Source organism: Ochotona curzoniae, unplaced genomic scaffold (assembly GCF_017591425.1).
Source record: "Ochotona curzoniae isolate NIBS_2020 unplaced genomic scaffold, NIBS_Ocur_1.0 contig_2318, whole genome shotgun sequence".
Classification (NCBI taxonomy): domain Eukaryota; kingdom Metazoa; phylum Chordata; class Mammalia; order Lagomorpha; family Ochotonidae; genus Ochotona; species Ochotona curzoniae.
The window spans coordinates 3,998,507-4,013,494 of NW_024465419.1; the positions used below are offsets into that span (position 1 = coordinate 3,998,507).

Consider the following 14,988-nt stretch of genomic DNA (forward strand, 5'->3'; position numbering starts at 1 on the left):
CCCCTCTTCAGGCACGCTTCATTAGGCATTTTGCTTCGCTCCCGTGCCTTAAGACAGAGGTCTTTGTAAGGGAAGTGGTAGAAATGTTCAGGCAGAATAAAAGTTCTAAGTCCAAATCCCTGAAAAACAAAGCTGGGGCTCCTTTGCTCTTCCCTGGCATTCACCATTTGCCATGCTCTGGGCTGCTCTCCTTGCCAGACCTGGCTGGGAGCCTGCTGCTCTGCGATCACTATCAGCTTCCTGACTAGTCCAGGTGTGAGATGGAGGGTGATGGGCCAAAGTGCTGGAACCCAGGGACCTGCTCCTGCCCTCTTGGCCAAGTCAGAGCCATAGAACATCAGGATAGTCACCAAGTCCTAGTTCAGAAAAATGTCCACAGGAAGGCCTTCAGCTGGGTGGTGCTCTCCATGAAGGCAGAGTGCAGGAGGCAGGCTGAGGGTTTCAACATCATTAATCCAGAACCGGAATTAGGATGAAATCCTTTTTCTGAAAGCATTGGTCCTTGGGGGTCCCAGAAGACTAACAGAATCTAAGTCTCTAGAATCACCACAGATCCCACTTCCCAAGTCACTGTAAATATCTGGCCTTTTTTCCAAAGCAAACTGAATAGTTAGCATTCACACCTTAAGTCACTGGTTGCATCTGGGACAGAATTAACCACCTTTTTTTTTTTTAACCAAAAAAATTCTGAGCACTTTCAAATTAAAATCACACTCAAGATGGAATACAAAATTAGATTTACTTCTGTGGAGTGACCTATTTTTCTCCTGAAGTCTACTTATTAAGCTTCATTTTGCTGCAGTTTAACCATAATATGTATTTTTGTTTCATTATGCATTTAGACATCATTCTTTCATTTGGGTGTGTTGACTGTGATTGAAAACAAGGCCATCTTTTCTGCGGTGATGATAAATTACACAATTGGAAGATGGCAATAAATGAGCCAAACAGACTTTCAGACTTACAGGGTATGAATTTGAGGTCAACCTATTTATTAATAACAGGTTTTCTCAATGCTCCTTGGGATCTCCATGTTCCTAGTGGAAGTCCAACTGCAAAAAAAAAAAAAAAAGCTCTCTGAAGCTCATAATTAGTTATGACTTCATCCATTCTTTTATTAACATTTAAAGTGTTTCTATCTGGGGCTCATGTGGAAAGATCATAGGGACATAGTGGAAGGGTACTTCAAAAAGTTTGTGGGAAATTCAAGTTCCATCTGATAGAAAATTCTTTCTCTCTCTCCCTATCTCTCCTGTCTCTTGCCTTCTTTTTTTTGGCCCTTTAAATAAATATGTGAATCTTTTTTAAAAAGCTAAAAGCTGGGCTGGTATTGTGCAGTAGTGAGTAAAGCTACTGCCTGTGATGTCAGCATCCAGTATGGGTGCCTATTCAAGTCTTAACTTCTTCACTTCCAACACAGCGCCCTGTAACTGGCCCGAGTAATGTACTGGGAAGCAACTCAAATATTCAGGCTATGCCACCCACATGGGAGAGACACCAAGGAAGCTAGTGCCCCTGACTCCTGGCCATGGCCTTTTCCAAACCTGGCATTGTGGCCATTTTGGGAGTGAACTAGCCAAACCAATAGATTTCTCTCTCTTTGTAACTGACTCAATTAGAAATAAGAAGTAAAAGCAAGTTCTGTCTAACTTTCCACTTTGTTTCACTCTATGATGTCTTCCCTCGAGCTATGATGAAAACATGAACCCCTGTTAGCTGCCAAGCAGTTGTTGCTGGTACCATGTTCTTAGATCTCCCTGCTTCTAGAATGGTGAGTTAAATAAACCCTAAAATTTCCTGGTATCAAGAATTTTGTAAAAGAAAACAGAGTAAGACTATATCAAAAAATGAACTCTAAGCCTTTTTCTTCTGAAAATTTGACCATCTCAGTTAATGTCACTTTGATTCTTTTTGTTCAGGACCAAAACTTTGAAATTTCCTTAAATCTTTATGTTCTCAAGCCAAATCCGTCTTTTTATATTCACAGCCATCACTCCGTGTTACTGGATGACTTGTTTTCCTCCAGTCCCTGCCTCCAGTTTCCATGCTGTCATCCTGATCCCAGTACTTTAAAATATGGCTTAATTCAGACATAGGACTATTGCCCTCATATTAGGAAGAGGTATGGCAGAAGTAGGGAAGTCATAGTCCAGTATGATTGGTGTCTTAACAAAAAAAGGAAATTTGGATACAGAAATATACACAAAGAGAATGCCATTATACATGAAGATAGAAATTGGGCTGATGCATCTGCCAGTCTTGGAATATCAAAGACGGTTAGCAAACCACAAGTTGCTAACAAGAAGCATGGAGCAGATTCTCCCTCACATGGAATTTAGCCCAAGGATTGCAACACAGAAACCTTGGCTGTGTTTCCGCCTTGCCTGTCCTGTCCTGTGACATCAGCTCTTATCTGACTGTCTAACCTATACTCCTCAGAGGCGCTCAATGCCACAATTTCATAAACCAGTTCCTTAAAATAAATCTCTCCATCTCTCACACACACATACACACATCCCTGTGCATTCTGTTGTTCCTACCTGGGAAACTGACTAATTGACCCCCACTAATACTATTTCTACTTTTCCTTATCCACATTTCCCTCCTTGTCTGGTTTCAATTTCGAAGTTTCAATTGTCTTTCTAAAACATAGGTCAGATTGTGTCATCCTTCTGCTCTAGATTTTTACTGGTTTCTCCTCCCAGAATAAACTCCCAAATCTTTATATTAGCCCTCAAGGCGCTACATGAAGGTGCTACTTGCCCCTAAGATCTCTTTTGTACCCCTGTCCCTATAATATTGCTTTTTTTTCTCCATAGCACTTGTCATGATCTGATATACTGTATCTTCACTTGTTTCTTTGTAAAACGTAATTTCATCAGATCTGGCACCATGCCTCAGCAAGCTACTCCTCCACCCTGTGATGCTGGCATCCCATGTGGGTGCCAGTTCCTGTTTTGACTGCTACACTTCCGATTCAGCTCTCTGCTTGTTGCCTGTAAGAGCAGTGGAGGATGGCCCAAAGCCTTAGGACCCTGCGCCCACATGGGAGACCCGGAGGAGGTTACTAGCATCTAGCTTTGGATCAGCTCAGCTCAGGCTCCTGTGGTGATTTGGACAGTGAACCAGCAGATAGAATATTCCCTCTGTGTGTGTCTCTGTTTTTCTTTGTGGATCTGCCTTTCACATGAAAAATATATTTGTCTCTAAAAACTTCTGTCTTTTTTGCTCATTGTTATCTTGATAGCACTTAGAATAGGGCTTGGTCCTTAATAAAATGCTCAGTAAATATTTATTGTGTAAATGAATTAAAAACAGCTCACCTATTTAGTCATGAAAGGGAATGGTATTCTGGAGTATTTAAAACTGTCTAGTAAACAATTAAAAGATAAATTTACCTTGTGAAAAAAAATCTTGAAAACCATGCATAGAAGCAGTCTTCATGGAAAGTTAGTATTGAGAAAAATCTATGCATGGATCTCAAAACTTTTTGCATCAAAAATAGACTTGCCCTTTTTTTAAAATCACATATTCCATGAACTTTTTGAAAGTATATTCATGGGTCTGGTGCGGTGGCGCAGTGGTTAAGGTCCTCGCCTTGCATGCCCCGGGATCCCATATGGGCAGTGGTTCTAATCCCGGCAGCCCCACTTCCCATCCAGCTCCCTGCCTGTGGCCTGGGAAAGCAGTCGAGGACAGCCCAAGGCTTTGGGACCCTGCACTGTGTGGGAGACCCAGAAGAGGCTCCTGGCTTTGGATCAGCATAGCATCGGCCGTTGGGCTCACCTGGGGAGTGAATCATCAGACGGAAGATCTTTTTCTCTGTCTCTCCTCTCTGTATAGCCGCCTTTCCAATAAAAATAAAACAAAACAAAACAACAACAACAAAAAACTACGTATCAGTTGGAAAAGTCTCTGCTAGAAGTATTTAAAAAAAAAAAAGAAAAGAAGCTATATTCACCACATGTATAGATCTTGGAGATACTATTAGGGCAAGAAGCCAAACAGAAGAAGATAAATGTTACATGAATCCTTCATGTGAGGTACAGGAACATTTGCACAGACAGATAGTAAAATAGGCAAGGATGTAGGTTAAGCTGCTGCTTTCAACACTTACATTCCATAGCAGAGTGCTGGTTTGCATCTGGGCTACTCTGTCAGATTCAGCTTCTTGCTAAGGAATCCTGGGACACAGAAGAAGATGGGCCCACATAGAATACTCAGATGGCGTTCCTGGCTCCTGTCTTTAGGCTGGTCCCGAACTATTGTGGTCATTAGGAGAGTGAACCAGTAGATGAAAGATTCTCACTCTCTTTCTCTATATCTAACATAAATAAAGAACAAAAACAAGAATAAAGTAGAGCACACATTATCTTGAAGAGTAAAAAGGAGGGAGGAATAACAGATTATTTTTAGTGAAAAAACATCTTCTGTTTGGGAAAAATAAGTTGTGAAGATAGTGGTAGTTGCAGAACATTATGAAGGAGTTCATGCCATTAAATTGTGGACTTAAAAAGGTTAAAGCAGTGCATTTTATGGTATTATATTATGCCACAACTTATTAAAAAAAATTAAAACCACTTGAGATGTGTGGAGAGAGGAGCCCAAAGAAGTCCATTCATGGAGAAAGGGCAGTTGCATTAATTGCTCCTGATTTTCCACCTGTCTCTTGGGATTCTTTCACTTTGATTTCTGCGACCAGCACTCAAAGTTTTTGAAAAATAAAGAGTACCTGGTCCTATTTGGAATTTAGTGGAACATAGTAGTATCATGAAGAAGGACAAAGAAAATATTTGAAGCCAGGACCAGATCAAGAAGAGACTTATAAGCCATTCTTATTCAGCCTTTCAACAATTGTTGAGTAACAGGCAGATGTAACAGGCATGATCCTAGATACTTGAAATTCAATGTGACCTTCTGTCATGATATGAGAAATTGAGGACATAGAAAGAATCTTGAACTTTATATTAAAACAATGGGAAGTCAGTGAAAGGCTTTCAATAAGTTATTGACAGTTTGTTTTGTTTTGTTAAGGACTCTCTTGGCTGCTCTGTGTTGGAATAAATGCAGAGTGCAGCACCAAGGGAAACAGTGAAACAGGTGGCTTTGTACTACTGGTCCAAGTGAGAGAAGCTGATCATTTGGACAGGGAATAGGAGTAAAAATGCAAAAAAATGGAGAGGTTTGATAAACACTTTGGAGATAAAATTAACAGAAATTCAGGTAGATTGTATTTACAAGCTGAGATAAAGGGATCCAAAGATAATTCTTAGTCTTTTGGCTTGAGCAGTCAAGTGGCTTACTGAAATGAGGAAGACTTGGGGAGGAAAAGAAAGAATTCCAGCAAAGGCAGATTTTTGAGATGCCTATGAATCATTGATTTGGAGATGTCAAGTGCCCTTGAGTTCAGGTAGAGAGGTCTGGGTAGGAATTTAGGAGATGCAAACTTGGAAGCCACTCGTATAAAATGATATTTAAAGCAGTTGGAATTGGATTAGATCCCTAGAAACCAGGAGAGAGACAAGGGGAGAGAGCAAGATTGGATCAACCTACAGGATTTGAATCACATTGAGGCTGTTAAACATAATCACATTTGTGTTCTAGAAAGATCTCTCTGCTGTTTGATGTTGCTTAGAAGGATGCATGACTGCAGCCAAGGGCTGCAAAATAGCAGGTAAAGCTACCACCTGAGTTGACATTCCATATGAGCTCCAGTTAGAGTCCCAGCTGCTCCATTTTCCAATCCAACTCTCTGCTAATGCACCTGGAAAAGCATGGGAAGATGATCCAAGTCCTTGGGTCCCTATACCCATGGGGGAGACCTGGAAAAAGTTCCTGATTCTTGGCTTTGGACTGGCCTAGCTCTAGATGTGGTCATTTGGGGACTAAGTCAGCAGATGAAAGATCTTTCTCACGCTCTGTTTTTGTATATATCTCCTTCTTTTTCTTTTAATACTGTTTTTCAAGTAAATATATATATATATTTAAATATATATATTTATATATATATTTAATATATATATAATATTTATTTATTTATTTATATATATATTTAATATATATATTAAATATATATATATATTTAAAGCAGTAGGCATGCCTGGAAAGAGGAAACTGATCAAAAAGGAGGCTTTTTTTTTCTTTTTTCTTTTTTAGAAATAATAATGATTTGGTTTAGGAAGGTGGTGCATTATGGAATGGAGATAAGCAAACAAATTAAGGGGCATGTTTTTTCTTAAAGATTTATTTATTTTTGTTGAAAAGACAATGTACACAGAGAAGGAGAGACAGGTGGAAAGATCTTTCATCTGCTGTTTCACTCCCCAAATGGCTGTAACAGCCAGAGCTGAGCTAATCCAAAGCTAGGAGCCCAGCCAGAACCAAAAGCCAAGAACTTCTTCCAGGTTTCCCAAGTGGGTGTAGGGTCTCAAGGCTTAGGCCATCCTCTGCTGCTCTCCCAGGCCACAACCAGGGATTTGGATGGGAACGTGGAGCAGCTAGAACACAATCCGTTGCCTGTATGGGATTCAGGTACTTGCAGGTGGAGGATTAACCAATTGAGCCCCTGTGCCTGTCTCAAGGGACATGTATCTTTAATTTATTTATTGAGAGGGCATCAGAGAATCACATGCACAGAGACACATGTGCATGCTCAAATATATACACAGTCGCTTTTGATGGTTCCCGTCCTGAATTCCTTCAACAGCCTGTTGGGTGGAAGGAACCCATGACTTAGGTCATTATTGGTGCCTTCCTGGGTCTGCATCATTAGAATCCTAGAATCAGAAGTGGAGCTGGGCATTGAATCTAGGCACTCCAATATGGAACATGAATGTCATAGCCCCCAAAAGGATATTTGTGAGTGGTGTAGACAAAACTTGGGGATTGTTTTGACATGATAAATAAGATCAAAGTCAAGGGTTATTACCCCATATATCAAGTTTAATGATTCTGTTTGCTAAAATAAAAGACATAGGAAAAGGAAGATTTAGGAAATGCAAAAATGTATTTCTAATTCAAAAAGCTTTTTTCATTTTCTTTGTAATTTGAGGCTGGTGTGGGGGTAGTGGGGACTTATCTGCTAGCTTGTTCTCTAAATTCCCGCAATGGCCAGGGCTGAGCAGGGCTAAGGCCAATCCAGTTCTCCCACATGGATGAGCTATGTATTTGAGCTATTATTACTGCCTCTCAGGATTTGCACTGGGAGGAAACTGGAGTAGGGAACAAGAACCAGATGTAGGCCTCAAAAATGGGCGTCTTAACTGCTAGGGTAAATGCCTGCCCCTTGTTATTGATTTTCTAGTTCCTATTAGATTGGAAAATTCAGATGGCTAGCAGATATTTGTGTATTCATGTGTGGACTGCAGAAGATAAAGCTAAGTGGAGTCATCAATTAATCAGGCTGAAAACTATTGGTACCACCAAGATTAGGTTAGGGAGAGTGAGTCAAATGAGAAGAAAAGGCCAACAGTGACAGCAATTTCCAAGGTTTTAGAGTCAAATGGCATTAAGAATTTGTAAGTTAGGCTGACAAGAGAACATTCAAAGGATAGAAGGATAGAAGGAAAGAAAAAGGACATTATCCATTAAGCCCAAGACAGTGCTCACAGGGTGTGTCATTTATTCTTCATAATGAACCTGCAAACAGGAATTAGTTTCATGTGCATGTTACGGAAGACTCTAAACAGTGAGAGACTCAAAAGGGTGAGCACCCTTGACCAAAGAGCAGGTGTGGACCAACTGGATGCTGAACTTTTGCTTTTTAATAGAATACATATTTATCAACAATGTCACTGTGATAGATTGCTATCATTGGCATCAGGGAATAAATATAACTTTATCCTTTACATTGTTGTCATCAAGAGTTTGAATTTTTTCAAATGTGACTGTGACAGCTTTTAGTCTCCACCACTTCTCTTTCTGTTTTGTCCTGCCTCTTTACATGCTGATAGGAACCTGTAAGAAGTTCGAATCATGCAAGCCCCAGTCCTTGCCCAGTCAAAAGCTGTGTTCTGTTCTCTGTCGTCTCACACAATTTTTGGATCTGCTTGGGACCCTGCTCTGCTCTCTGCAGAATGCCTCATCATATGACAGATTAAGCTCCCTTTGTGTGTGTGCATGTAGGTTCATCAATATCTGCACCCAGTCACACTCTAAGTGTGCAGGAGCTCATCTGTCTGTAAGGTATAACCACACACTGCATTAGTTCCCAGCAGTGAGGTTGTGCTCTTCCAATTTTGCATATTCCACTCAAAAAATGTGAATGAACTAACTATAGTTTTATAGGGTAGAATTATGAATAGTCCATGTGCCCAATCCTAAGATCTCAAGAGCGACCTAAGCTTTGTATCTCATTTAATGAGCCATTAAAAAAGAAAAGTACAAGTGAAGCAAAGTAAAACTGCTGCTTTTTCTTCTGGAACATTCTGTACCTTCAGGGAACAGGAAGGGAATTACTGTTACATATAGTATCATTAAATTAAAATGAAAATCCAAAATATAATTTAGAAGTGTTAGTGATTTTTTTTGGTGGGGGATCTACAGCTACATACATAACGATTGTATTTATTTCAAACTACTATAGCAATTTTTAAAACATTTGTCTGAGAAGCAGAGATAGAGAACTCATCCATTTGTTGGCTCACTCCCAAAATTCTCACAACGTTCAGGGCTGAATCTGAAAGCCAGAAATTCAATCCAGATCTCCCATGAGCTGGGGAGGCATTCAACTCCTTGAACCATTACCCACTGCCTCCCAGAGACCAGCAAGCAAGTCGAACAGGGAGCAGAATCAGGACTGAAACCAGGCACTCTGGTGTGAGATATGGGCATCTGAACCACCTGGCCAAGTGTCTTTCTCCTTAGCATACCGTAGTTTCTTATCGTGGAAGTTTACAATCCAATCAATTTCTAGAGAAAAGTAGGAGGAAAAAAGTCCCATGTAGGAAAAAAATTGCACTCTAATTTGCATATATATCTTATTATTAAAATAACAGGCTTTTATTTTACCCTGAGGTAGAAATCTTCATAAAATGCTCTCAGGTGTATTTCAGTAAATTCCTCAGACCCTTTCCACACTGCACTCCTTACTGTTAGCGCTTAAACTGCACACCAGTGAGGTGAGGTGACTTTTCTTAAGACCAATAAGAACAGAGCTGAGTCCCCAGCCTCCACCGCCTGGCAGTAATGTTTCTTGATTTCACATTCAGGAGACACATGGTCATTATTTCCTGATGCCAATAGCAGAAATCCATCTCAGTGACATTGTTGAGTCATGCTTTCAACAAATTAATCTCTAGCCATTGAGCCATCACGCTGGGCTCCAAATTAATTCCTTTAGAACAAAATTCCCATTGTTTTTTCTTTGCACACTTGGTAAATAATAGGAATTCCATGATGTTACATACACACACACACACACACACACACACACACATACATACTGGAGACTGAATTTCTCACTTGTATAGATTCTATAGGTACTAAGACAGTAACATAACTGATAATTTTCCACTCTTCTTAGTAGATTGATTGTCTGAGATTCTAAAAGAGCAATATAGCCTGTGTAATGGTGTGATTTTCATAAAGCCAAGGAACATGATTTTAGGCATAAACAGGGCATTAGTGATCTTAAAAACATCCAACATTCCAACGAGTAATAATAAACACCAAAGTGTGATGGTTTTTGGAGAATCTGTAGATTACACTCACAGAGCTCAGAATGTTGTTGAGTTTGAAATTAAAAGTAATTCTCAAAACGATGTGTATTTTCTCAAGTTTCTAATTATTCTTTTCAGGAAGTGTGTAGTCTTAGTGTAAGAAAGCTTTTCAAAATGATTGGCAGTCAAGTCTAATAGCATGATAAATCCTATATATTTCTTTTTGCTCCCTATGCAGTTTTCCTTAAAAAATATAAAGCAGGTGAACAGGAGTTCATATCTACTATTTTATCCTAAGGCTTCTCAAAGATTGATGTCAGTGACTATGAGAAATGAAAAATCTTTCATCAAAATCCTAAGAGTTGGAGAAAGCAAATGCAGGCGCAGAAATGTATGAAACATTCAGGGCATGGAGCTGCTCAGAATAATAAAGTCTGCTGAGTACATAATATATTCATAATAAATTTATATATCCGTAAACTATCTTCTTAGTACTGCTGTCTTCTTGGTCCTGTCAGCCTCTCTGGGTCCCACTGCTTTTCCAAGGCAACCAGGGAAATGAAAGGAGAAGGCTGACAAAGACACAAGGTAGAGAAGCCATAGGTGGTGGGAGAGGCACAGAGTCAAGGGAGGGAGGTCCTCGCACAAGTTTCCCTTGAGTCTCAAACCACTTGAGCCACCACTGGCTACTTCCCAGGATCTGCATTAGCAGGAAGCTAGAGTCAGGAGCCAGAGGTGGGTGGTGCTCCAGGGTGAGATGCAGATATCTCAACCAGTATCTTCACTACTAGGCCAACTGCCCATCCTTGGTTCATGTTATTATGAATGTTTGAAAGTTTGTTCGTTGAACACCTACCATGTCTTGGTACTGCTTAGGTGATTGAAACTCAGATCTGAAGACAGGCAAATCCTCATGCTCATGGAGCTGAGAATTGAAGGGGGTTCAGATCATCAATGTTAAGAACAGTCTGTTGTGACAAGAGAAGGCACAGCAGGAATAGATCCAACTGGAAATAGCATCTAAACCAAGACTTGGAGAAGTATGGGATGTCCCAAGGTAAGGAAAGGAGTATTGGAGACTTACTACAGTGGGCAAGGCATGGTCCTAGCACAGCTGATAGAAAGCTGTAGCAATGAGAATAAACAAGGATGCGTTAGGAACATTAATGTGATTGTTGCTAGTATAAGGGAATACATGAAAACAAGATGAGAAAAAAGGGCACAGCATTCTGCCTCATAAGAACACACAAGTATTACTTGTTAATCAATATTCTGGATATATATATTTAGATGCCTATTTAAAAAAATGTCACACAAAGTATTCCATGCCATGCAGAGTCATCTGAACTTTAGGCCAATGAACAACTGCTGAGTGGCTAGAAAGAGCGAGGTGACACGGTCACATTAGGAGGACAGTGGCATGCAGGATAGGACACAGTGAGCATCCATAGCTGTGCTGTGTAGGCTCCCAGCAGAATTGTTCAGAATGTACTGTAATTTAATTAAGACTTAAGGCAGCCACAGTGGGGATGTTACTAAGTGCAGGCTCGGGAAAGCAGGTTGGCTCTGGATCTTTCTCTGGGGGTTTGGTTGAGTTCCCACTGCAAGGTAGGACCAAGGTGTGGATGTGACTGTGAGTGTTTGGGGAATGCACCAGCAGACGGGCTCTCTCTCTTTTCTCACAAATACTTTTTTTTAAAAGATTTTTTTTTTTCAATTTAATAGCCAGATATACAGAGAGGAGAAGAGACAGAGAGGAAGACCTTCTTCCATCCGTTGATTCACTTCTCAAGCAGCCGTAACGGCTGGCTCTGCTCCAGATCCAAAGCCAGGAGCCCAGAGCCTTCTCCAGGTCTCCCACATAGGTGCAGGAACCCAAGGCTTTGGGCCGTCCTCGACTGCTTTCCCAGGCCATAAGCAGGGAGCTGGATGGGAAGTGGAGCTCCCAGGACTAGAAGTGGTACCCATATGGGATCCTGGCATGTTCAAAGTGAGGACTTTAGCCGCTAGGCCATGCCACCAGGCCCCGAATGATATCACTTTTTAAAAGTCTGTTTTTGGGCCCGGTGTGGTAGCCTAGCGGCCTGGCTTTGGCTTGGCACAGCACTGGCCGTTGTGTTCACTTGGGGAGTGAATTATCGGATGGAAGATCTTCCTCTCTGTCTCTCCTCCTCTCTGTATATCTGACTTTGTAACAAAAATAAATAAATCTTTAAAAAAAAGGTGGCATTTTTAGGCGATGATTGTTGGATATGAGTAATGGACACATAAGATTTTATTATACTATTTTCTGCTTTCATACACAGCTGATTTTTTAAAAAGGACTTTTCAAGAATTTATTTTTAATTTAGCAATGCATCTCATTCCTTCTTGAGTTGCAGTAGATGAGAGACTGAGGGATAGAAGCTGCCATGGCTGCATGAGCAAGCCTTATGGGTAAGAGGTTTGTTAGAATTCATCCTTTTAGTAGGCTTGGCGCAGAATGGACTGCTCCATTTGTCCCCACAGTCCTGGGCCGGATCTCCCAATTTCACACTGGTGGAGTCTGAAAATCAACAAACAAGATGGCAAGGACAAAGGCAGACATTGTTCTACCCGAGGTGGACAATTTGTGACAGGGCTCAGGAAGGCCGCCGGAGCTTTGTAGCTTTTCCAGTGGTTCCCAATGAACTGGGCTTTGTGTGAGCCTCACTGAGTCCATACAGGGCCCTGCCGTTCTCTGCCTTTCTCCCTCTCCTGGCCAGGCTGCACAGAGAATTTGTTAACAGTCATTGATTTTTTTTGAGTTGGATGTGACTGAATCATACTGTTCTGTTCGGCATTTTAAAAGGAGCTTTCCTTGGGGAAGCTGCAATTGGCACAGTCTCGGAATTACACATTTTGAGAGCCATTCAAGATTCGTAAGTAATATTCATTCTTTCAGGGTAAAAGAGACATTTGTCTGAAGGAAGATTTTAACAATTTGAAGAGAGCAATAAATAAATATAATGTCTCTGATAATCATTCATTTACATGATGTTGATATAGTCGAGAAATAGTGCATTTCTGGTTACAAATTGATTGGCTGTGCTGTTATTGTGGCTCACCTGCAAATAGAGATAACTATGTTAAAATCATTGTGGGGCTCAGCATGATGGTTCAACGGCTAAATTCTCACCTTGTAAGTGTCGGGATCCCATATGGGTGCTGGTATGTGTCCTGGTTGCTCCACTTCACACACAGCTCCCTGCTTATGGTCTGGGAAGGCAGTAGAGGATGGCCCAAAGCCTTAGGACCCTGCACCTGTGTGGAAGACTTAGATGAAGCTTCTGTCTCCTAGCTTCAATTGAGCTCAGCTTTGGCCATTGTGGTCATTTGGGGAATGAGTTAATGGATGGAAGCCTTTCTCTCTGTCTCTCCTAGTCTGTAAAAATTTGACGTGTCTTTCTAATAAAATAAACAAACATTAAAAATATATCGTGGGGGAAATTGGCTACAAACCAAGCCCAGAGGGCTCCAGGGTGCTATGGATCTGTGGGGTGTGACCTGTGCTTTGGAACTCATGTGGGAGTTTAAATCCCAGACGTATCAACTTATGATATTGAGATTTTCCCATCATGGAGTGCAGGAGTGAGGGCTTTGTGAAAGCAATCATGTTTTGATGAGGTCATTAGGGTGGGACCCCATAATTGAATTCTAGTGGCCTTTTCAAAAGGAGAGTGATGACACAAGTGCTCCATACATAACATGACACAGCGTAGGGAGTCCTCATCCTGGCCAGTGTGATGCCATTTGAATTTTGAATCTGCAGAACCACGAACCAAAATACACCTCTTTTCTTAATAAGGCAGTCTGATTTGAGTGTTTTATACAGTATTTTGTTCTAGTGACAAAAAGCTGAGTAACACACAGGGAGTTCTCAGAAGAGCAGCCCAAGAACAAAAGCCTGATCCATGGATTCAGGCTTTTTTTTTTTTTAAAGATTTATTTTTATTATTTTTTATTGGAAAGGCGGATATACAGAGAGGAGATACAGAGAGGAAGATCTTCCATCCGATGATTCACTCCCCAAGTGAGCCGCAACGGGTCGATACTATGCCAATCCGAAGCCAGGAGCCTCTTCCAGGTCTCCCACGCGGGTGCAGGGTCCCAAAGCTTTGGGCCGTCCTCAACTGCCTTCCCAGGCCACAGGCAGGGAGCTGGAAGGGAAGCGGGGCTGCCGGGATTAGAACCGGCGCCCATATGGGATCCTGGGCGTGCAAGGTGAGGACTTAACCACTTGCGCCACCGCGCCGGGCCCTGGATTCAGGCTTTTATGGTTTATTTCTTTTTCTGAAAGATTTACTTTATTTGAAAAACAAAGTGACAGAGAGAGAGGGAGAAACAGAGAAATCTGCTTCTGCTGATTCACTCCCCAAGTGATCAGAATGGCCAGGTTTGGGCTAGGCTGAAGTCAGGAACCTAGAATTCCTATCTGGGTCTCCCAAATGGATGGCAGGAGCCCACGTGCTTGAACCATCATCTCCTGCATTTCCAGGTGCATTAGTAGGGAGCTGGATTGGAACCAGGGCAGCTGGAACTCAAACAGGCTGTGGGATGCCAGCGTCACAGCAGTAGATTAACCCATTGTTTCAATATTTACTTCAGATGCAGGCTTTTAAAAAAATTCAAAGTATCTGATTCTCTTTGGGGGGAAAAAAAAAACCCTTGCATCTATACAGATTATGAACATTTTAACATTATCTCGTGTAGTTTTTTTCTGAAACAACCCATGGAAATTACAGAGGAGAGATGTTAATGAGTTGATTTTATGGAGCTAAAACAATGATTCAGAAAAAAATCTATTTAGATCCGAATTCTGAAACGATCTGCCTGGAGGCGTGATGCGTATTACTGAAACTTTTCACTGACAAAGGATGTCTTCAAGTAATCAAACTTCAATTCATGACAACTGAGCCTCAAGTTTTATTAGGAAGAAATGCTGTAGTGCTTGAGTTCCCACCAGATGTCATCATCCCCCATTCTTTCACTCCCTGCTTTGTTAGGAAGAGCTCATCCTACTCTTGGGAGCATAGGATGTTGATTGCATCTGAGGAAGGGCTGTGGGCACCAAGGAGGCAACTGAGTTCAGGGAGTAAAAAATTGAAAACGGCAGTGAGCCTCTGGGCCTCTGATTTTATGAAATCCACTTGTATCCATTTTCCTTCTTTCTTTGAGATTTCATCTGATAGATGAGCCCAGCAGGATTATAACCGGATCTTAGCCAAGGCAGTATGGAGAAAGAGCAGGTTAGGAAGTTACAAGAGAACACAGCCATGTTGTACCTTCCCTGTAGTCAACAGTGGAAGGC

General features: G+C 41.3%; 1 protein-coding gene across 2 annotated transcripts in view; it reads right to left on the bottom strand.

Annotated features, from left to right (window-relative positions):
• Positions 1 to 14,988, bottom strand: part of RGS20 (regulator of G protein signaling 20) — an 84,464-nt gene that overhangs the window by 59,739 nt on the left and 9,737 nt on the right. The gene's annotated exons all lie outside the window — the stretch shown is intronic.